The following is a 24412-nucleotide window of genomic DNA, read 5'->3' as shown; positions in this document are numbered from 1 at the left end:
GGGCTCCAGAGCACAGGCTTAGGAGTTGTGGCAAACAGGCTTAGCTGCTCACGTGGGATCTTCCCAGACCAGGAATCTAACCTGCATCTCCTGCACTGGCAGGTGGGTTTTACCACTGAGCCACTAAGGAAGGCCCCAGAAAAGCAGTTTCACTAAAAGTGGATCAAGAAAATGATAACCTAACCTGGTGACTAGAATCAGAACAGAATCCTCAAAGCACAGGAGACTTTCTCCCAATTATAGCTGTGCCTCTTACTCAAAATCTCTCCTCCAAGCAAGGAAATAGAGTTCTGTGTCTCCAGGCTGAAAAGAGCACACATGTATCCTTTTAAATATGAGAGGCAGTTATTAAGTCATAAACTAAAATTACTACCTAAATATATATTAGATCTATTTGGGATGAAAAAGTTTTGGAAATGCATAGTGATAATGGTTGTACAACACTGTTGAGGTACTTAATACTATTCAATCGTACACTTAAAAGTGGTAAATTTCTTGTTATGTATACTTTACCACAGTAAAATTAGGTATATTACATACAAAATGTATTAAAAAGCATAATTTCATTTTGTATAAAAATATACAAATTGACTATGAAGAATTTAATGAAAAATATTGGAAAAGAGGACATTTTAGTATAAAATGAAGCAATATTTATCTGCAAAAAGGACAATTACTATTTAAAAAGGCAGTGAAGTATTTGCAACAGGTATTTTTCAAAGGCAAATGCTTTTTATAATATACGGAATTTATTTTATTATATTAAAATAAAAACTTCAAATAACCTCAAGAAAAGCAGACAAGAGTTTATAGAATAAGAAAATACAAATGCCCTGTAAACATTTAGGAGGTGAGGCACAGTGTTTAATCTCACCCCTGATATTCAAGATGCAGATATAAATTTTAATAAAATGTATACTGGAAAACTCACCATAGCACTCTGTTGTTATATGCAACATATCCATTAATGATAAACTGATTAATTATAAAAATGATGGTCTACTTTAACAAAACAACTAGACCTGCATGCGCTGATATGAAACCATTTTCAAAATGTAATGTTTAACATAACTAGGTACAAAACAATGCTACTCCATGTGCTTATAGCGAATATGTAAATTCTAAAGATACACAGATATGTTTGCAAACACATACAAAAGGAAATGTAACAGTGACTGCCTCTGAGAAAGCAATTAGGAAACAAAAGAAAGTGAAAGAAACCTTCATATGCTTTGGAAAAATCTGAATTTTGTTAGCCATGTATATATATTACTAATTATACAAAAAGTAAGAAAAAAATGTTCTTTAAAAAATAGGGAAAGAACCTTACATGTGACCTAACGAGGAAGGTTAAATAAAATCGCCAAGACTACCAACAAGATCCAAAACAGAGTTCTCTTGCTTTCCAAGCCTTTATTGTTTTGCTTTTGACTAGTCTGTAAAACAAGTAATAACACACTCTACAATCTAATGTCGAGTTCCATGTCTGATTCAGGAATGTAACCAGAAACACTGCCAATCATATCCTCCAGAAACATAGTAGACTATTCTTCATGTGCTGTAAGTCTTTAACTAAGAGCTCCTATTTCAAAACACAAGACATATGAATAACACAGAGAACGTCAAAGCTCACTTCCAACATTCAGAAGTTCATCACGAACTCTAAGAGCCACAGAAAGCACCTCCGTGATAGTTAAGAAAGTGTAACTGATTGTAAAAATGTGGTAAGAGGGGCATGGCACGCAAGGCATTCGGGAGTTCCTTCTTTTTCACCCAAAGGCCCTTCTTAAGTATTCTGCCTGTCTACTTGATACCACATGATGTCTTGTACTTTTCTATGGCAGGCAGTTCCTTTGCTCTCATATAGACAGAAAAAACTTAATGTACCAAAGTTCTTCATGTTCCATAGTCCAGAATTCCATCTGTAACAAACATTAATACAATTTTAAAGTAAATAAATAATCTCACTAACTAAAACTATCTCCCAGGAATTCATTTAAATTCTTCCCTGGATTACTCCAGCCTCAAGCCATCTCCCCTTCCTCTACACTAAAAAAGCAATTATTTGTATAATTTATTTAGCAATTAATCCTGCATTGCCTTGTTAAACCTCTTTCCTTATTTTCTGAAATGTTATTTAAATCTTCTCTGCTTATCTAACTTTCTTGTTTATTTTTCATCTCCCCAAATAGACTGTAAATAAATTCCTTGAGAGAAAGAGATAAGGCCTTATATCGTTTTGTATCCATATAAAAATACAAACAGGGCTTCCCTGATAACTCAGCTGGTAAAGAATCCTCCTGCAATGCAGAAGACCTGGCTTCAATCCCTGGGTTGGGATGATCCCCTGGAGAAGGGAAAGTCGACCCACTCCAGTATTCTGCCCTGGAGAATTCCATGGACTGTACAGTCTATGGGGTCGCAAAGAGTCGAGCACAACTGAACGTCTTTCACTTTCAAAAATACAGAGTAGCTGGCACTTGTTAAATACAAAGTTTTTATTTATTTAAAAAAAAAAATCAGTCACATTAAGAAAGTATTTAAAGCCAGGCCAAGTAAGAACCTTCCAGCCAGAGCTGACAGGCCAATGCACTGTTCTGCTGCCCTGACTCCTGAAGCAATGTGGGGTGGTAAAAAGGCCATGGCCTCAATCTGGATCCTGTAGCTTGAGAACCTATGAACATATCCCATAAATTTCAGCTTCTTCATCTCTAAAATAAGAATAATAATGCCTACCTAACTCTATGATCATTAAATGAGAGTTTATATAAAATCCAATGTTGAGTATTACAGCTGGTATGCCTTAAAGATTCTTAGATTTTTTTCACTTTTTTAAAGTCAGGTATAGTTGATTTACAATAGAAATTCTTAAGATTTTTTTTTCCTGTTTTTACACCTTTGAAATTAGAGTGTGCTATTGACCACATCCCACAGTTGGCAGCTTTACCTTTTCTTATATACTGGTAGGTAAAATAATGCACTGTATATCATGGCAACCTAAACTTGATTAAATCTGGTAACAACTGGCATCTGTCCTTCCTCCGTCATAACTCATTCAAACACCAACATGTGGATCGGAAATTCATTCAGCAGTAAGATGTACATGCCCCCTAATCCATTCAAAGCACCTATCACTTTGGTGTATAGTATATGCTCAATAAATAGGAACTGTTGCTACTGTTACTCTAAATTCATTCAATATCTGAATACCAACTACATGCCTGCCACCATTCTCAGCACTAATGATCTAGCAGTGAACAAAATAACTACCAGCCTTCAGAGAGTTCATATTTTATTTTCCGTGACACAAGAAGGAAAAGCCAAAAGCACAAATGAGTTAACAGATTGTCTCCAAAATTGAAAAAGCTAAGCCAACTGAGACAGACACTAAAACACAATACTTCCTAGACAACACTACACTGCTTACATTTTCTTTAGAGAAAAATCTTAGCAGAAACACAAAATGAAGTCCTGGAAACAAAGCAGGGCATCCAAACTTCCCCCCCCCACCCCCTTATTTAAGTAACAGCTTCCCTGGTGGCTCAGCTGGTAAAGAATCCACCTGCAATGTGTAGACCTGGGTTCAAGTCCTGGGTTGGGAAGATCCCTTGGAGAAGAGAATGGCTACCCACTCCAGTATCATGGCCTGGAGAATTCCATGAACTGTGTAGTCCGTGGGGTTGCAAAGAGTCGGACACAACTGAGGGACTTTCACACACATTATTCAAGTAAAGGTTTGGGAAAAAGGAGAAAAGCCAGAACAGATGTTAGAAGTAAAAAGGAAAATAAAAAGGGGAGGGGGAGGGGTGGGGCAGATGCCCGTATGCCACAGTACAGCTAAAGCAGGCACTTACTTTAAGGTGTTCCTCCTATCCTGCTCTCAAGCCTGAGGAGTCTACAATTAAACAACATTTACTGAACGCCCACAAAGTACTCAGAAAGTTATTAGTCTCGGAGCACACTGCATAAATTCAGCACAATCCAGTAAAAGGATGCTCACTACCTAGTTAGGAAGACTAGTTCTAATGAAACAATGTGTTATATATAGCATCCTGTGGTGTATTCCAAGTGCCAAGCTGGGCAGAGCAGACTAGAGGCTTGGTGAAAGAAGTAATCATGAGTTCAAATGAACAAGAAAAACACATAATAAAGAAGCCAGAACTGAACCTTGGATGGGCAGTTTGACAAGAAAGAAAAATGAAACCAAAGGTCCCTAGTAGCTTAAGCCAAAAACTTTTGAGTCACCCCTGATTCTTCCCCTCCTCTCTCACCAGGCCCCACCCTGAATCCACTGCAAAATTCACTGGCTTTCTCTTTGAATATATGCAGAATCTGATCACTTCCTATCACCTCCTCTGCCACCACTGAAGTCCAAGCTACTTTTCCTGGGACCTGAACTACTGGAACACCCCTTAAGAGGTCTCCCTACCTCTTGCTCTCTTATAGGTTACTTTTCACAAAGCAGCTGGAGGCATCTCTCTAAAGCCTAACTTAGTTTATTTGCTCTCCACTAAAACCCCACCGTGCAGGAGGCACGGGTGCATGGGGGGGGGGGGGGGCGTGCATGGACCCACAAGCAAAGAAAAACAAGTGGGAAGAGACACACAAAACCTTCAATAACGGATGATGAGGTATACTGGTAATCTATATTTGTTCTTTGATAAAGCTTTCTCCTTTGTATTTTTCTGTATTTTCCACATAAAATTACTTTTATGATTTGAAAAACGAAATGCTTTAAAAAAAAAAAAAAAAGCAGTGGAAGGGGGTGAACAATGCTCACAAGATCTTTTTGGAATACCAAAAAATAGAACACCTGCAGCGGTTTCCCACTTTGCTCAAAGCGTTACCACTGCCTGCAAGGCCCACTGTTACCTCTCGATCGTCTCCGACTAGTAGTACTCCTTTGCTCACAGTGCTCTGGCACGCCGGCCACCGCCCCTTCCTCAAGTACACCAAGAACACTCTCCTGCCAAAGGGCCTTCCCGCTAGCTGCTCCCTCCACACCCGTGCTCCCCACTCTACTAATACTCACAAGGCTTACTTCCTGGACTCTGCTCACTTTCTCAGAGAAGGTTACCATGACTATCCATCTAAAATGCAAGCCCCATAACACAACATACACCCCAGCTTCCAGTCCCCTTATGCATCCTCTTTCCCCCCAAGACATTCTGATCACTAGTATATCCTGAACATCTAAGGAAAAGCCCAACACATGGCTAGCACTCAATAAATCTCTGTAAAATAAATTGAAACATGAAGGCAGAAATAAGAGTTCAAGGATTTGGGAAAGTGTGAGGATGTGTGTGTTTGATGGTTCAAAAACTAAAAGAAAATCAATCTGACAGAAGCAGAGAAGCTAGGAGCAAAGAAGCCTTCCAAAGATAAAGAAAAGACTTGGTTAACAGTGAGCAATTAGAAAAAGTGACAGACCTGAAGGATGGAAAGTTGACAAAGGAAAAAAAGGTATGGGCCAGAAGAAAATTTAGGCTGAGAGGAAAGGGATTGAATAGCCAGAGATGGAATGCGGGCTGAGAAGAGGAAGTGCATGAAGAGGACAGGAGAAGGGTTAGAGACACAGGAGAGGTCAGCAGGAAGGGAGAGACAGCATCAGGTAGAGCAGCAGGCCACAGGTCGGGGCGGGGGCCCCTATTATGTCACAAAGTTGTTCCTGTTCAAACCTAAGAGCCAACAGTTCTGAAAAAGATACATGTCATATGTCTTTATTTCCAAAATGTGACTTACAAGTCTTAAAACATACAAAGATATGTATGTACATCTGTTGCATCACTTTGAATGCTCAAATTCCCCACTGGAGAAGTGAGTTTAAATTCACAAAATCTGAATTTTTTAATTTCATTCCTTAATACCACTATTAGGCATTTGCCATGAAAGAGGTGAAAACAAGGCAGAAATGGGCAATTACAGTGCATCTGCAATTTACTCCTCGTCATTCAGCTTCGCCAGTTCATAGAACTGGGCAACCTGGGCTTCCTCACTAGGAAAAGAGTATAATGTAACTGTGAGCCTTTAAATTTGAAATACCAAAGTAAAAACACGATTACTAGTTTTAATGTAAGGCCTCCTTGGTTCTTTGAAAGATTAAAAGGAACCTGAAATAAAGACTAAACTCTTTCTTGAATCACACCAAATATTGAGCTCCAGAAAATTTTTTAAACTTTTAATTTCCTGAGCATTCTTCAACAGAGTATAAAATCCTCTAAAATAAAATTTTACAAGTATTGTGACTAAAAGAATTTTATAAATCTGTATTCTCAGAAGTGTAATATACCTACTGAACATTTAAAAATCAAAATTCGCCTAGAACAGAAATTTTGAAATCAAGATTTTTAATAACTTTGCAAGTTCAGTGTTATAGCCACACTACTCAGGCAGAGATGAAACAAACATACAGTATAGTGTGTGAATTTATGCACTGCTCTCTAAAAGCTGGCCAGATGCCATTCTATCATTGATAGAGTAGCTTCAAATTCCACTCACAGCGCAATGGCAGTGGCACTGAATCCAGCAGTATAAGCATGCCTGCATGTTATTATGGGAAATAGTGGAAAATTTCACAGGCTGACATCCAGAATGTCTGCGGTTCTGTTTCATATTTCTTTCTTCCTGCAAAGCAGTTATTAGACCAGTAGTTAGATTTTTTTTTAAGCTGGAAATTTCCACTGGCTTTTTAAAATAAGCCTTCTTAAACGTAAACTGCAAAACATTCCAAAGTTATAGCATGACAGAAAGAATAAATCAAAATCAGAAAAGATTTAAAATACTTATCTTCAAATCAGGGTAAGGGAACTGGTAAGTAAATTAGGGTGTCACTCTATCCTGGTAAGAAAAAAAAGTGTCCAGGAAGATACTGAGGTGATTTAAGGTTGCAATAATGTAATATAAACACTAAATGTGAAAAATAGCACATTGTGAAGCTGCTGATATTTGATCATAAGCTTAGAGAGGAGGCATTCAAAAGCTAACACAACCAGTAGAACAGTTAGGCATAGAAACCTTGAAAAGACAGACAGTATAGCTTGGTGAAAAAGGAATATATTCCAAATTACGGTGAGCCATGAAGATTGGGTTTTTCAGTAAGGGTTAAAGACAGAACAATGACAAGCCTCACAGGTAAGATCAGAGTTCTTGGCACCTTCTCATTAGGATTATCCCAGACCAAAATATTTGATGCTTTCATCTTAATTTGTGAAAATAAATGAGAATATAAACAAGGACTTATTGTTGCATTTTTATTAAACAGGTAAAAAGATCTAGTTCCAAACTACGTAAAAATGAAAAATGACTTATAATAGTTAAATACAGTGGCAAATAATTTTCTATGTTTAAGAACTGATATGGCCCAGGTTAACAATTTGTTTCTTTGCATTTATATGAACTAAGAAATGGGATCTATACTACATAGCTGTGTAACTGTTACTCAAGCTTTGAAATGCTTGCTATACCCCAAAACATACATATGACCCAAAACTTGAGCATTAATACAAAGACATCACTAACAACTAATAAGGATCTGTACCACCAAAGACTAGAACACTGGGAGAAAGTATTAGGAAAACATCTGATAAAAAGATGTAAATCCAGAATATACATTAAAAACATCAAAAAACAAACCTCTTAAAATTCAACACAAGAATGGGGGAGAGAAGGGGAAGCTATATTGATATAAAACAGATCAGCACAACTAACATCTTTACTCCTGGATATTCATCTGGAGAAAACCATAATTCGGATACATGCACCCCGATGTTTACTGCAGCACTATTTACCATAGCCAAGATATGGAAGCAACATAAATATTCATTAATGGATGAATGGATAAAGATATGGCACATATATTCCATGGGATATTTGTTGTTGGTTCAGTCACTAAATCATTTCCAACTTTTTTCCGACCCCATGGACTGCAGCACACCAGGCTCCACAGTCTTCCACTATCTCTCAGAGTTTGCTCCAATTCACATTCATTGAGTCGTTGATGTTATCTAACAATTTCATCCTGTGCTGCCCCCCATCTCCTTTTGCCTTAAGTATTTCCCAGCAGCTCTTCATTTCCTAAATGGAATATTTCTCAGCCATGGGGAAAAAAAAAAAAAAAAAAAAACGAAATAATCCCATTTGCAGCAACACAGATGGACCTAGAGATTGTCGCACTTTGTGGAGTCGTCAAAGACAAACACTGTACGCTATTACACAGGGAATCTAAAAAAAATGGACAAGCAAACTTATTTCATAGCAGTCACAGATGCAGAAAACAAACTTATGGTTACCAAGGGGAAAAGAATAGGGGAGGGATAAATTAGCAGACTGAGACTGATACACACACTTCTGTATGTAAAATAGAAAACTAATAAGAACCTACTGTATAGAACAGGGAACTCTACTCAATACTCTGTAATGACCTATGTGGGAAAAGAATCTAAGAAAGAGTGGATATATGTAAAACTGATTCACTGTGCTATACAGCAGAATCTAACACAACACTGTAAATCAACAAAAAAAAAAAACTAACATCTTACTTAACGGTGATAGAGTGACTACTTACCCACTAAGGCTGAGAACAAGACAAAGTTATCTCCCCCAAATTAATCAAATTGGTCAAATGGTTCAATGCAATCAAAGTCAAAATCCCTACATTCTACTGGAAGCACTAGCCATTACAGTAAAGAAACATGATCACTGATGTACAAAATCTTCCTAATCAAACTATCTAAAAGCTACCAAAACAAGTGAGTGTGGCAAGATACTAGGTGAATATACAAAACTCAATGATACTTATATACACCAATTATTCAAAGTTGAAATTTTAAAAATACAATTTACAATCACATTTAAAAAATATAAAATTTAGGGACCTCCCTTGCAGTCCAGTGGTGAAGGCGCCATGCTTCCACTGCAGGGGGCACAGATTCAATCCCTGGCAGCGGAACTAGGATCCCACGTGCCATGAGGTGTAGCAAAAACAAAAAAACTTAGGCACACGTATATGTTTCAGTGATAAAAGCTTTTATAAGATTGTACACTAATAGCTACAAAACACTGGTAAGAGAAATTAAAGAAGACCTAAATAAATGGAGAGATATATAACACGTTCATAGAACAGAAGGCAGTATTCTAAGAAATCAATTCTTCCCAGTTGATCAACTGACTCAATGCAATCACAATGAAAATCACAACAGACATTTTGCAGAAATCAACAAGAGTTTAACAATATAGAGAAATGCAAAGGACCCAGAATAGCCAAAATAATTTGGGGGGGAAAAAAAGCTGGAGGACTTCCCCTAATGTGATTCCAAAGCTTGAGTAGAGACAGACTGAAATATGCATCAGTGGAACAGAAGAGATTCCAAAACTGACCTACACATATTTACTTGACTATCTGAATTTCAACAACGGTGCCAAGTCAATTCAATGGGGAATGTAAAATCTTTTCAACAAATGGTGCTGGAAAAGTTCAATACAATATACCAAAATATGACCCTCATCCCTATCTCACACCATATAAGACAATTAACTCAAATAGGTTACAGACCTAAATTTAAGAGCTAAAGTTATAAAATTTCTAGGGGGGAAAATGAGAAAAATCTTTGGCAAATATTTTTCAAACACAACACAAAAATCAATACACTGAATGCCAGTAAGAGTAAAAACTTCTGCTCTTCCAAAGCAGACCACAGACTAAAAGTAAATATTTCTATAAGTACATATCTAAAAAAGGTTTTGGGTCTAGAATAAAAGAAGTCTTATATCTCAGTAAGATAAACCCAACTTAAAAATGGGCAGAAGATATGAGCAGACACTTCACCAAAACAGGTACACCAATGGCAAGTATGCACATGAAAATATTTTCAACATCACTAATCATTAACTCAAAGCCACAGATAAGCTACCACTATACACCCACTAGAACAGCTAACATTAAAAAGACTGGCCATACAAAGTGCTGGTGGGGATGTGAAACAACTTGAACTATCACAAACTGCTGGGAGAAATATATAATGGTACAATCATGTCGAGAGACAGGTGGCAGTTTCTTAAAATTTTTAAATGTTACACAGTCCTAGGCTTGGCATCCCAGACTTTCATATACCTTCTCCCCGTCCCTGGGTTCAGTGAAATAAACAGTATTTGGAAGATGGGGGTGGGGGGTGGAACACACATACACACACACATTTCATTCCTGGACATTTACTCAAAAGAAATAAAAGCATTTGTACACACACAAGGCCTTGTAACACAAATGTCATAAAAGCTCTATCTCTGATAACCAAAAACTGGACACAACCCAAATGTCCATCAATAGGTGAATGGATAGTGATATACCTATACAACACAACAGTACTAGACAATAAAAAGAAATGAAACTATTAATATATGCAACATGAATAAGCCTCAAAATCACTGTAAGTGAAAGAAGCCACTAAAGAAAAAGTACATATTGTACATATAACTCATTTACAAAAAGCTCTCAAAAATAAAGCTAATCTTCACTGACACAAGGCAGACGAATAATTGCCTGAAGATGGGGGAGGGAGGGATTACAAAGGAATACAGGAGAGATCAGATTTTGGACTTCAGAGGTAACAGATACTTCCACTAAATGTAATTATAATGGGTTTATGGGTAGACACATTTATTAATACATCAAGACCCAAATCGCACAATTTAAATATATGCAATTAATTGTCAATTACACCTCAAAATTGGAAGAAAAATGCAAGAAAAAAGGAAAATTATGACAAACTATAGTGATAGAAAGCAGAACAGTGGATGATTGAACACAAAACCCTAAAAAGGCCTGAATGCAAATGAGCAAGAACTTTCTGGGGTGATGGAAATCTTCTGGATTCTGATTGTAGTGATAGTAAAACTGTTTATACCCATCAAAACTCAAACTGCACACTTAAAATGACTGAATTTTATTATAAGAAAATTACACCTCACTAAAGCATCTACTCAAGGCTATGGTTTTTCCAGTAGTCATGTATGGATGTGAGAGTTGGACTATAAAGTTGAGCACCGAAGAATTGATGCTTTTGAACTGTGGTGTTGGAGGACTCTTGAGAGTCCCTTGGACTGCAAGGAGGTCCAACCAGTCCATTCTGAAGGAGATCAGCCCTGGATGTTCATTGGAAGGACTGATGTTGAAGCTGAAACTCCAATAATTTGGCCACCTGATGCAAAGAGCTGACTCACTGGAAAAGACCCTGATGCTTGGAAAGATTGAGGGCAGGAGGAGAAGGGGACGACAGAGGATGAGATGGTTGGATGGCATCATCGACTCAATAGGTTTGGGTAAACTCCGGGAGTTGGTGATGGACAGGGAGGCCTGGTGTGCTGCAGTCCTTAGGGTCGCAAAGGGTCGGACACGACCGAGCAATTGAACTGAACTGAACTGAAAGCAGATTTCTAAAATTTAAAAGAGCACATCCAAATGTTATCTAGGCACCTTTTAAACATCTTCAAATATACTAAAAGGAACAAATATATGTAGTTACAACATATTATAGTCTATCACCTCATTAATCTACGCTAACTCAAATGGTAAAGAATCTGTCTGCAATGCAGGAGACCCAGGTTAAATCCCTGGGTTGGGAAGATCCCCTGGAGAAGGAAATGGCAACCCACTCCAGTATTCTTTTTTTTTTTTTCCCAATTATTTATGTATTATTTATGTACTTATTTTGGTTGTGCTGGGTCTTTGTCGCACAGGCTCTTTCTATTCCAGCAATCAGGGGCTGGCTACCCCCGAGTTGTGCTGTGAGGGCTTCTCACTGTGGTGGCTTCCCTGTGTCGCAGAGCACGGGCTGTAGGGCTCTCGAGCGTCAGGAGTTACGGCGAGGGGCCCTAGAGCACTTGGGCTTCAGCAGGTGTGGTGCACCAGCCCAGCTGCTCCTCAGCACGTGGATCTTCCCAGACCAGGAATTGAACCCATGTCCTCCTGCATCGGCAGGCAGATTCTCAACCACTGAACCACCAGGAAAGTTCCACTCCAGTATTCTTGCCTGGAGAATTCCATGGACAGAGGAGCCTAGAGGACCCCAGTCCATGGGGTCGCAGAGAGCCAGACACGACTGACTAACATACACACATATATACATACACACACACACAACAGTTTGATATCCTATTTTTAATTTTTATATTTGTATGTTAAAAGGGGAAAAAAGGCACCATAGTAAATACATGAAACATTTTAAGTTTCTCAAATTAAAAAATTTGATACCACAACATACTACTCAGAGATGAGGGAAACAGGCACTTCACTGGTAAATGGATACCCCTAAAGGGAGTAAGTTGCAGTATCTATAAAAAGTTAAATTCATAGTCTTTAAAGTAGCATTCTCCAACCACAAATTTTTATATACTTTATAACAAAACATGGGAACAAAGAGGTAAGTATAAATACACTTACAGTTGAAAGTTGGATAAATTATGATATATATCCATACAGCTGAATACTGTGTAACCTTTAGAAAGAAATCAGTAGCTATAAAAACAGATATGCAACCTCTTCAAGATCATTTAAAAAGTATACACAGTCCAGAATAGGGCTAAGTGCCAGTTACATAGGTGTGTTCATTTTACGAAAATTTATCAGACTGTACTGTACACTTTTCTGAGTGATGTTACACTTCAATATAAAGTTTACCCCCAAATATGGGAGAAATTCATTAAGCTTAAACCTTTTTAAGTACATGCATTTATATGCCTAGAGTAACAATGGCCACCTTTGGGCAGGGGACAGAGAAATGGCTGGCAGACGGCTGAGAAGGTGCCTCACTTTCCACTGTATACCCTTTTGGTACCTTGCGAATCTGCCCCATATGCACCTGTTATACAGTTTTTAAAATATTTCTGAACTGAGACCATCAGCAACTATGAGTTGGAATTTTTTTAATACAGAAATGAACTCGAGGCAGAGATAAGATTTAGGCCCGTAATAGTTCTGCATAACCCAATTTCAAATTTTATACTCATCAAAAGTTTCATTTTCACTGCCTTTATAACCAGTAAACAGTTTAAATTTCAACCTAGAAAATAAATGTTAAAAGACTCACCTTTTCTATTTTGAATAAGGCTTTGTGTAAGACTTCATTTGAAGAAGGAAAAAGGGCTCTAAATCGAAAAACCCAAACTATTCAATGAGATCATGTACATTAAGCACACAACAACGTGCAGGCACACAGGTTCCTGATAAACGGCAGTCTTTATCTTTTATATCTAATTTGTATCAGAACACAGGTAACAGAATTCTACTGGGGTAAAAGGGGGAAAGTAGAGCCAAAAAGGCATCCCACTCCAGTATTCTTGCCTGGAGAATCCCATGGACAGAAGAGCCTGACAAATCTCCAAGCCATAGGGTTGCAAGAGTCAGACGTGACTTAGCAACTGAAGAGAGAGAGCAAAAAAGGACAACAGCAACTAAAGTGTAAGATATTCAGATATGGGAATTCCCTGGTGGTTAGGACTCCATCCTCTCACTGCCGAGGGCCTGGGTTCAATCCTCGGGACGGGGGTGGTATAGAAAAATAGAAACTAAAGAGACAGCTGTAAGCAAAAGTATAGAATATCGTCCAACAGTAGTAGCCTAAGGGAGATAGGGGGTAGCTATAATGTCCAAAGACCTAGAGTACCAGGAGCCTTACTTTTACTTTTTCACATACACTTTTTTAAATGAATTTTTTAAACATTATAATTTTATGTTAAGTAAGCACCACAGAATAAAAGAGGTGGGCAAGGGAGATTACAAGCAGTAATGAGTTCCCTTCAGATCTACTCCATCTCCTCCATGAAGTTTCCCTACCAATTCCAGCTGAAAATGGCCTTTTCTTCCTCTGAACTTCTGAACCACTTATTTATGTTGCTGCAGCTATGTTTTTTCAATTACACTCATTTCTCATCTAAATTACAAACTCCTAGATCACAAAGGGATATTAAAGCCCGCAATATTTAGCACAATTCTTTGAAGAACAGTGGTACTGGATGAAAACATCTAAGCAACTTACAGGACTGTCCGCCCAGTCCACGAGCAAATGGCAAACAGGAATGTGGCGTTTTAAAGCCCAGACAAGACTCATCTGGGCCAACTCTACGAGGGAGACCTAAGTCCCAAGCAAAGCCCAAGGACGCTAATTTTATCTCAATTTCCAGGTAGAAAACCAGATTTAGAGTTGAACTCTGGAAACTTCCACATTCAAACACCAAACATTTGGGGGGACTTAAAGTGAATGTAACTGAAAAGAGGATTTTAAAAGCTTACAAAAAGGTACAGTCCCTATCTCAAAGCATAGACAAATGTGACTGAATTTGTCCTCCCAATCAATGAATACAGATTCCTATACATGGAAGGAGATAATTAAGATTCATATCAGGAACGAACAATCATATTTTCAGTTGTGGTAGCCTGGGAAATTTACTGAAATGAGACAGGCTCTAGGCTGGGCATTATGACCAGACTAGACAGCACAGGAGAAAGACAGAAAAAAAAAAAAAAAAAAAAAAATAGCATGACTAAAACAAGCAGCAACAAAAGTGGAAAAGACAGCTTTTTTTAAAAAGGCTATGATAAGAACTGAGTATTAGGTTATGGAATTTGGGTTGTACTCTGCAGATTTTTTAGAAAAAAATGAGCTCAAAATGTTTAAAAAGTGTAAAATGGCAGAAAAATAGGATTAGGGAAAGGGTAGAGACTAACTGAAAAGTTATTATAGTAACCTAAGGCCTGGACTAGTTTTAGAAATTGGAATGAAAACATATTTAAGAATAATACATCAAGAGGATTCTGCAAAACCAAAAGCATTTAGTCAACACCGAAACTGAATTTTAACATAATCAACTTTGCTGGCAGTCCGGTGGTTAAAACTTAGGGGGCAATGCAGAGGGCCGGGGCTGGTCAGGGAACGAAGATTTCACACGCCACAGAACACGGCCAAATAAATAAATAATCAAGTCTTGAAATGTTTTACCTCTTCACGCTTGCTAACCATTTCCCACCAACAGGAACTGTGCTCGCTCCATAATAAAAAGCATAGTCATTCTTCAAAGACCTGCCTCCTGATCACCTGGTCAGAGGTAGCCCCTTTCCTCCTCTGAACTTCTCCAAGATCTTTACAGGCAAAACAGATTACCTTGTTGTGAAGTGATGTGAATACCTGATTGATTGTGTGCACTTGGAGGTCAAAACCTTTTCAACTCTCAGGGTGCCTTAAGTAGTACAAGCTTAATAAACAGTGTTTAAGTATGTCTGTTTATGGGGGAGTGGGCAGCAGCCAAGCAGTGGCCAATTAAAGATGATTGAAGCTTAAGGCCTCAGAGCTAAGAAAATGGTGCTATGAAAGTCAGTTTTAAAAGTCACACATGGGAGCCATTTTGTATATGGTTTAAAAAGGGAGACGGAAGGTTACTGGGCAAGTTCATGATTTTAGGTTTGCCTAATTTGGGGCTCATACACCTAAGGCTTCCACCATTCTAGATGTGGTTATGCACTCTGAAAGCAGCCTCCTGAATTAATGTTACTGATTCCCAATGAAATTATTTTTAAAACTTAATACAGTAATAGTCCTGTCTCTTACGAAAAGATACCACTGACCCTCCCAAGAGATGCACCGTGTGTGGAGTTATTTTGCTCACTGGTGAAGTGAAGATTTTCCTAGATGCAGCCATGTACTTGCTCTGACAGCAAAGGAACCAACTCTCTTGGATGAATGTATTGTCATAAAACCACCACCACCAGGCAGGTTAAAAAAAAAAGAGAGAGAGAGATGAGTCTGGATGGAGCAGAGACTGTGTAGACTAAATTTAGACACAATCTGCTTCAGAGAAAACTGGGTGATCCTTAAAACAGTTTTGAATACAGTTGCCAAATTTCAGTCTAGAAACAAAACCAAGCTGATGTAGCTACGCTACAGTGACTTAAATTCAATAATCCATTTCACTGATGACAGCTTTACTGGGAGTAAAGAAAATATGACTTCATTTTCTTACACCAGAAGGAAGAGGTTGAAGAGTCTCTCCCTCCCTGCCCCACCCCATACACACACACACACACACACACACACAAATTTTGCTCTTGTGGCACATATCACTAGGGTGAAGTCAAGATCTCAAAGTCTTCCTGTCCCCAAACTCTTGAGTCAGCAAAGAAACCTATATCTGCACATTATCTGGCACAAAGTGCTCGAACCATTTAATATTTGAAAAAGAAAAAATTAAGGCCATTCTCCATATTTATATGATTTATTAAGTTTATAAGATTTTCTAATACAAGGAACCCTGGAAGATCACAGACTCCATCTCTTTGCACCTGGAGAGGCCAATTTGCTCTCTCGGACTATAAACTTACAAATTATTCTCAAACTCTTCACTGGTACTATTCTTTTCAAAGTAACAAGCTAACAAATGACACTGCTCAGGTAACAAAGCGGGAAATTTTTAAAGGTTTTTCTTTCACCTGTAGGGTTTTTTCCCTAATTAAAATTGTTTTAAACCTAAGCATATGATCTCACAGCTCTTTCCACCAATATCAACTATCATTTATATCAGTGTTAGACCTTCAGATTTTGATAAACAAATATCTCCCCCCAAAGTAAAATTTGGTTTTAGATTTCACTTAAACAGAAGAGCAGAGAGTATTTACACTAATAGTCTCCCCCCTCCCCTTTTCTTGTGTGTTAAAACCTTTTCTTCCCCTTCCCCAAGCTTTCTCCTCTTTTGTACTCAAGTTCTCAAATGCACAAGATGGAGGAACAATACCACAATACAACTGCAGGCTTCCTGCCTACTAGTCAGTCATTATTCTTAAGACTTGAGAACTTTGAAAACACTGCTTGGGTTGCTTTGAAATTCCCTCTTTCAGATTTTTTCCCCTCCTTCATGGGACATCTATTTAAAAGAATGACTTCAAAAACGTCTTGCTGCACCCAATCAAAAAGCTCTCAGCAAACTAAAAATGCTAGCTTTAGATATGAAAGGAGGATGTAAATGCCTGAAGTCTGACAAATACCAATCCAAAGAAAAAAAGTGTATTTCTGGCAAAGATTTAAGAATAGTATTTTTCTCATATGTGTATTAATCCTATTTCTGAAAGATTCCACATTTATATGGAAGCATCTTAAAGATTTGCTTACCAATGTGCTCTTTCAAACAATACCATATAGAAATCTAAAGATCTCAAACTACACTGCGCTGAACAGAAAAGGGTTACCTTAATTATTACTGACAAAGAAAAGGTCACACTAAAATGAAGTAATTTTCTTTTTTTTAAGTTTTCAGAGGCAGAAAAAAATTACCAGCAGCAGTCACCTGGAAACCTGGGGGATTTCCCATTTCCTCCCACCACACTTTGATCATGGCAGTAGTAGTCACTAATAAACTTTTTTGGTTGTTGAGATAAACTAATGGAGTTACTCTAGACAGAGACATGGGGGGAGTATGGGGGACAGATTATCTGCTCAGCTCACCAAGGGTTCCTTCCTGTTTAAAGGCAAAAGCATTAAAAATGAAGGTGAAACACACACACACTGGCTCATGAGTAACAACTTTCCAACTGTTACAATAAACAGTGTGCCATAAACAAAACAAAAGTTTTTCCAGCATCTCTAACAAAAACATAAAGACCAATTTATTTCAATTTATTTAGTCCATAAAGCGAGTCCCAGTACAACAAAATAATTTAGCCAGTCCCCTGGAGTTTGTTATAATGGGATTTAACCTGTACACTCAACATTCAATTAACCATGAGGCTTATCCTAATTGAGGATTATGCTGACTTCTGCAGTCCTTCCCCCATCTATCCATCCACCACTCCTACTCAGCTGCCACAGCCACCAAAAGCAAAGCCCCAGGGAGCTCTAGATTACCTATTACTATGGGATACCCGGGCCAAAATCCTCTCTTCATCCTATTCATGATGAAGAGGTTAAACTTGGCAATCTAGTCAGCCTACTTTCCAAAAAGTGGAGTTTCAGAACCCTCACCTGTAGCTCTAACTAAATTAAAATTTCAGAAGAATTCCTTCATAGGTGAACACAAAGTCACACTCTTTGGTAGAACACATCAATTAAAAATATTAACAGAAGAGAAAAAATAGGACACAGACATTCCTAATGAAAAACAGGAAAAGGACAAACACGGAAACACTAGCTCACTATTCTTCGAAACAGGTAAAGCCTCTCTGCCAGTCAGGTCAGGCTTCTTTTCTCTGCCTCCAAGCCACAACATTTACCACACAGGCCGTTTTATTACTGCCCCCTGCCACCTGACCTAGGCCAAAGAAACTACCAAGCTGAGATAACCCTGACAGAGTTGGGAACTGGCAGTATGTGGTCTAAGAAGATCATCCAGTTTGGGGCTAAATCAGCCTTCTAGACACTGCAGGCCTTCCGTTCAACTCCTGCTGTGTATCTTCTGGCCATTTTCCTGTTCATTTAACAACTCTCCACCAGAAGGTAGGAAAGGGAAAGGCGATTAAACTCAAGTCAATTCCACCATTTGTTAGGGAGTTGAAAATAAGGTTAAGCTCTAGCTAAACTAGGGGCTTCCCTGGTGGCTCAGACGGTAAAGCGTCCACCTGTAATGCAGGAGACCCAGGTTCGATTCCTGGGTCGGGAAGGTCCCCTGGAGAAGGAAAGGGCAATCCACTCCAGCACTCTTGCCTGGAAAATTCCATGGACGGAGGAGCCTGATAGGCCACAGTCCATGGGGTTGCAAAGAGTCAGACAGGACTGAGCAACTCTGTCCTGTCCTAGCTAAACTGCATCTTTAACTCAAAATAATCTTTTCCCAGAAACCCTGTCAGAAAACCAATGGGCCAAATGAATTTACCTAGCATTAATAAAGTGAAAGACTAAACTTCATTACAACAGAGCCCCTCCTCCACCTTAAGTGAAATGTTCATCTTGTCATCCCCTCCCCCACCCCAAAAAGCACTCATAAAATGAAAGAAGATGCCCACGTTACTGCAGCACTCAACCTCAATACTATGTCTGAAAATCTAAAGACAGACCTATTTCTTTAATGTGTTGAATTATGAGGCAAAAGAAAAGCTACCAACATTTCCAATACTAATTTCCTGCTCCCAAAGCTTTAACCACTCAATAAAGCAAAAATAGGAATATTCCACACCACAGAGTACAGTGAATTCAAACCAAACTGGGATAGGTACTCCCTGGTTTACCCTTCAAGAAACTGCAGCTCCTCTTCAATCACGATCAGCAACTTTTTTCTAGTCCTGGTAGCATTTAAAGAGTAACAACTGTTAAACTGTGATCACTTGGCTGCCTATCATCATAAAGGCTATATTCATTCTAAACTTGCAACAAATTAAAAGTTTTCAAAAGTTGTCCACATCCTCTGGCCAAGGCTCAAAATTATATAGTCTAAAAAAGAAATGCAGAAAGAAACCCTAAAGCCATTTATTTTAACACCGATAAGGCATAGGACAATAGTAGTTTGCATTTTTTTATCCTACCCTATTGTCCAAACTAAAATGTTTAGTCATTCTTTCAAGAGACTTCTCAAAAACCTACTAGTCTCAAGAAAAAAAAAAACCTACTAGTCTCCAAATCAAAAGGAACTTTTCTAGAATCAAACTGCTAACGCTCAAAGGACCGAATTTAAAAGAAAAAAATAAACCTTTTTATCTTTAATATGTCCCTGACATACCTGACACAGAAAGTTTATTTCAAATGACCAATCAAGAAGGTACTGGTACGTAATCACTTCAAAAACTATTTTTTATTTGCATGTCTCCTAGAAAAAGGATCGAGGGTCCTATAGAACATTCACTCTGTAGTGAATGAATTCTAGCTTGTTTGTGGGATGCGGGCTTCAACGTACGGAAATAATTTCTACATGGCAAAAAAAGCACAGAATATTCACTTTCAAAATGTATATTTAATAGAGTCATTAATCCCCTAGTCTTTAATATCATTTTTCTAATGAACTGTTAGTGTTGGTAAATTTAAAACCACCATTCTAAAACTTTTTTTTTTAATCTTGTTAATTATGCTAGGGTTGTTATGCATTTTCAATGCTTCTGGAGTGAAAGAATATTTTAAGGTGGACGTATTTCCAATAACTGTTCTACAAATATTGCAGCTTCCCACTTAGTCCATAATCCTCATGTCCAAAATGTTCTTCTATATACCAGAAGCTGGCATATGCCTTTTGAAAAATGCTAATTGGACAATTAAGTCATTTCTATCAATACATAAAATTCCCCTATAATTTGGGGTCGCTGGCAATCTAGATTACTGCTCATTTAAATGCAGAACCTGAAGGAACCTCCAGTGACAGAAGCTACTGTTCAGTATCATTTTACATGTTACAAACGGAGGCTTCATCTTACATACAAACAATGAGCCCTGGCAGGATTCTTCACCCTGAAGCCCCACAGATTGTTATTTCCTTAAGGGTGTTAGTAGATAAGGCAACACAACCAGTAAGTTTGGAAGAGCTTCTCTAGTCGCCATCAACAATTGTTGAAGATAGTAAAAAGGAAACTGTATTCCCACCCATTTTTCCCTTTCTTTGGTTCATTTTCTTTCCCTGCTTTTGCTATCCAACGGGAATGTGTTTCAAATGAAAATTCTTAAAATAATTATTCCAAACACCAAGAATGCTCCAGAAACCAGTAAGAGTTGTTGCCTCCTGGAAATGGGAACTGGAGGGTTTAGAATAGGAGAGAGGCTCATTTTCAATGTTTTTGTACCCTCCTAGTAGTCCCGAGACCAGTTAAATGGGGCATAACCTATACTAAACAAACAAGCAACAACTGAATATGTTTTCAAGAAAGCACATTTCACAAAACTTACAGATTTCTATTTAACATTTGGGTGTATGTGGCAATCACAAGACTTTAAGCTTTTTTTTGTTTTTTCCATCATCCTCTAAACAACGTGCTGCAACAAATGCTGAAGTGTTTTTGCAGCCAGGGACCAGGACGGTGGACCTGAGCCCAGGCTTTTGAATCGAGGAGATGCCGCAATCTCACTCACTACTACTAGCACTCTCACTCATCTCATTCTACTCCATCTCAAACCACTGCAGCAAGACAGCTGGGACTCGCCTTCCTGTTTCTTTACGGTACAGGCTTAATAACAAAAACAGGTTGGCTTTGAAGCGCTGCTGCTCAAAACGATCAAGAAGGAAGTCTTCACATTCGGGAGGGGGGGAAAAAAAGTTTCTACTTCAAGAGAATTTCAGACCTCTCCCTGTCTTTCCATTTGAGAAGCCCGAACTCCTCCTGCTTGTGAGATTTCGAGACGATGCTCTCTGCCTCTCACAACTGCTCTTTTGGTGAACTTTTCCACCCTGAGTGCCCTTAAACTGCCTAGGAAGCAACTAAGCCCTCCCAACGACTCGTGGATTGCTTTTGTAAAGCATGTGCAAAACCTACAGTTTCTCTAAACCATCACAAATTGAGTCAATGTACGTAGGAAGATCAGAGATGGGAAAGGGGGGAGGGGGTGGGAGAGTAACGATAAAGACAGCCCAACCCCAAATTTAATGCACTAACTTCCACTTGCCATTTCCCAGCCTTCACACCAGAGGTAGCAAAAATGCCTTTTTACTGAGAAAAACTGCTGAGAATCTCTCCGTGCCCAAAATGGAAATCCCACAGATAATCTGGGTTAAAAATACTTAAAACGCCCCAAGTGCAGGAGGAAACACGGCAGCAAAATCCCAGCCGCTTCTCGGTACCACTCGGAGGCTGGGCTGGGGCTGAGTGGGGAGCAGTGCGCCTTCCCCCCGCCCTCTAGTTCTTCTGAAGAACCGAGAGACACCGAGGCGGCGGGAGGTGGGGGTCGTGGGGAGCTTTCAGAAGCAACCCGAGGGCTGCAGGAGGGTAAAACTTCAGGGACAGGAGGAAAAGTGGACCCCCCGCGGTCTCCCCCAAACTCCTCGGAGTGACCCCCTCGGCGCGAGGACCCCCCTCGCACCCTCAAGCTAGCTGCCGCCCAGCTTCGACACCCCTCCCGCGGCCGCGGGCCGCTCAGAGGCTGCGGGAGAGCGGCGCGGCCCCGACACCCCGAAAGTGTCCCCGCGCGCCCCTCGCGCAGCGCGCCCCTCAGCGCCTCCGCGGAGCCGGAGCCGCGGGCTCGCCGCAGCCCGGGGGGACTCGCCCTCTTTCCTCCGCCTCGCCCTCCACCCGCTCGCCCGCCGCCGCTCTTCCTTTATCTCCACTCACCGCCCGCCGCCATTTTCCTCGCAGCTCAGCTTTAAATCGGAAACTCGTCGCTCCTCAGCCAGCAGCAACAGCAGCCGCCGCCGCCGCCGCCGCCGCCGCCGCCACCGACTCAGCCGCCGCCGCCGCCGCCGTCGCTGTGAAGGGGCTGAGGCGGCCGCCGCCGGGAGCCGCGGAGCGGAGGCCGACGGGACATGTAGTCCTGCGGCCACGCCCAGCACTACCGGTCCCAGGGGGCCTTGCGCGGCCCCGGGCGCTGGGTGGTCCAGCCCGGTCTGGCTTCCGCGGCGCGAGGGCGTGGCCGCGTGGACGTCAGGGCCTCTGTCACTGACTTACAGCCTGGGAGCTGCGGCGGTCCCCGGGGGTGCGGAGTGCAACCCTAGCCTGGCCCTTAATTTTTTTCATACTTGCTTTCGTCCAGTAATAACATTTATGGAGCGTTTATTGTATGCCAGGCACTGATCCTCAAAACAAGCGTCCCTCAGGGACCACTCTTAGCCCGTGTTCAAAGGAGCAGACAGGCGCAAGGTCGGAAAGCACAGGGCTGTTCATTAGATGCTAAAGTCACTGGATGAAAGATTGTTGGGCAATAGCACATTTACTGTATGTTCAGTCCCAAAGTATCATCCCACGGAGTACTCATCACCTACAAAACGGAAAAGCCTGCTTTGCACTGGGGCCATCTGGCAGACAGCACCTTAACCAAGCTATCAAATCAATCACTTAGCATCACCAATAATGGACCAAATCGACGTATATGTTTTTTGATATGATGCAATAGGAAAAACATAACGCCCCCTCCGTAGTATTTTTGCCAAAAAATGCTAACCTGAATATAACTAAAAACAAAAAACAAGCAAATACAGAATGTGGGGCTTGCTACAAAATACCAAGCCTGGACTCTTAAAAATACCACAGCATGAAAGATAAAAACCAAAGGCAAACGGTGGACCTTGACTGGATCCAGGTTTCATTTATTGTGAAAAGGACCTTGGAGGAAATTTTAATACAGACTATATAATAGACAATAATATTGAATCAGTATTAAATAACTTGAGGGACTTCCCTGGCAGTCCAGCGGTTAAGACTTTGCCCTCCAATCCAGGGGGTACAGGTTCAATCCCTGGTCAGGGAGTTAAGATTCCACACACCTTGCAGCCAAAAAAACAACAAAACATAAACAGTGTTGAAACAAATTCAACAAAGACTTTAAAAATGGTCCACGTCAAAAAATAATAATAAAAATAAAACATGTTTTGAGCATGACTAGAATAAAAGGCAATGGCACCCCACTCCAGTACTCTTGCCTGGAAAGTCCCATGGACAGAGGAGCCTGGTAGGCTGCAGTCCATCAGGTCACTAAGAGTTGGATAGGACTGAGCGACTTCACAACTTCACTTTCACTTTTCACTTTCAGGCATTGGAGAAGGAAATGGCAACCCACTCCATATTCTTGCCTGGAGAATCCCGGGGACAGAAGAGCCTGGTGGGTTGCTGTCTATGGGGTCGCACAAAGTTGAACACGGCTGAAGTGACTTAGCAGCAGCAGAATAAAATAAGTAACCACTTGCTAGCTCCACAACCCCATTGCCACCTGGTCTATTCCTGGAGCCTCCTCACTCTTCTGCCTGCTTCCATACACCACCGTCTGCATCGTGCTCTATTGCAGGAGCCTTCTCATTGCATCCATTCTACTCTTTCCCCTGGAGTCTGTTCTCAATACAGCAGCCAGAGGGATCCTGGGAAAAAACTAAGTCCCTTGAGGTTTGTCTTCCAAACTCTTTGCAGTCACCTGCAAAGCCCCATAAAACCTGACTCTGCCCTTCCCAACCCTTTGTTAAGCTCATCACCCACTTCTCATCCACTCATTACTGTATTTCAGGAATACTGGACTCTTTGGGGGTCCATCCAACATTCCTAGCACACTCTGGCCTCAAAGGTCTTGCATTTGCTATTTTTTGGGCTTCTCTGGTCCCAGACGGTAAAGAATCCACTTGCAATGCAGGAGACCTGGGTTCAATCCCTGGGTCAGGAAGATCCCTTGGAGAAGGGGAGGTTACCCGCTCTAGTAGTCTTGCCTGGACAATTTCATGGACAGAGGATCCTGGCAGGCTATAGTCCATGAGGTCACAAAGAGTGAGACATGACTGAGCAAGTAACACTAACACTACCTTGTTCACTTTTTTCCAGAAAATCCAAATCATT

The 24412-nt window shown here is 40.2% G+C and overlaps 1 protein-coding gene across 11 annotated transcripts in view; it reads right to left on the bottom strand.

Moving 5' to 3' along the window:
• NCOA3 (nuclear receptor coactivator 3) overlaps positions 1-22396 on the bottom strand; it is a 127695-nt gene extending 105299 nt beyond the window's left edge. For all 11 annotated transcript variants that reach the window (XM_042230238.1, XM_042230239.1, XM_060397813.1 and 8 more), the window contains exon 1: positions 22211-22396. The gene's annotated coding sequence lies outside the window, so the exon portion shown is untranslated. The remainder of the gene's footprint in view (positions 1-22210) is intronic.
• Positions 22397-24412: the final 2016 nt, after the last annotated feature.

Source organism: Ovis aries, chromosome 13 (assembly GCF_016772045.2).
Source record: "Ovis aries strain OAR_USU_Benz2616 breed Rambouillet chromosome 13, ARS-UI_Ramb_v3.0, whole genome shotgun sequence".
NCBI classification, from domain to species: Eukaryota; Metazoa; Chordata; class Mammalia; order Artiodactyla; family Bovidae; genus Ovis; species Ovis aries.
The sequence above is the reverse complement of the archived record's forward strand: the minus strand, read 5'-3'. Positions and strand labels throughout refer to the sequence as shown.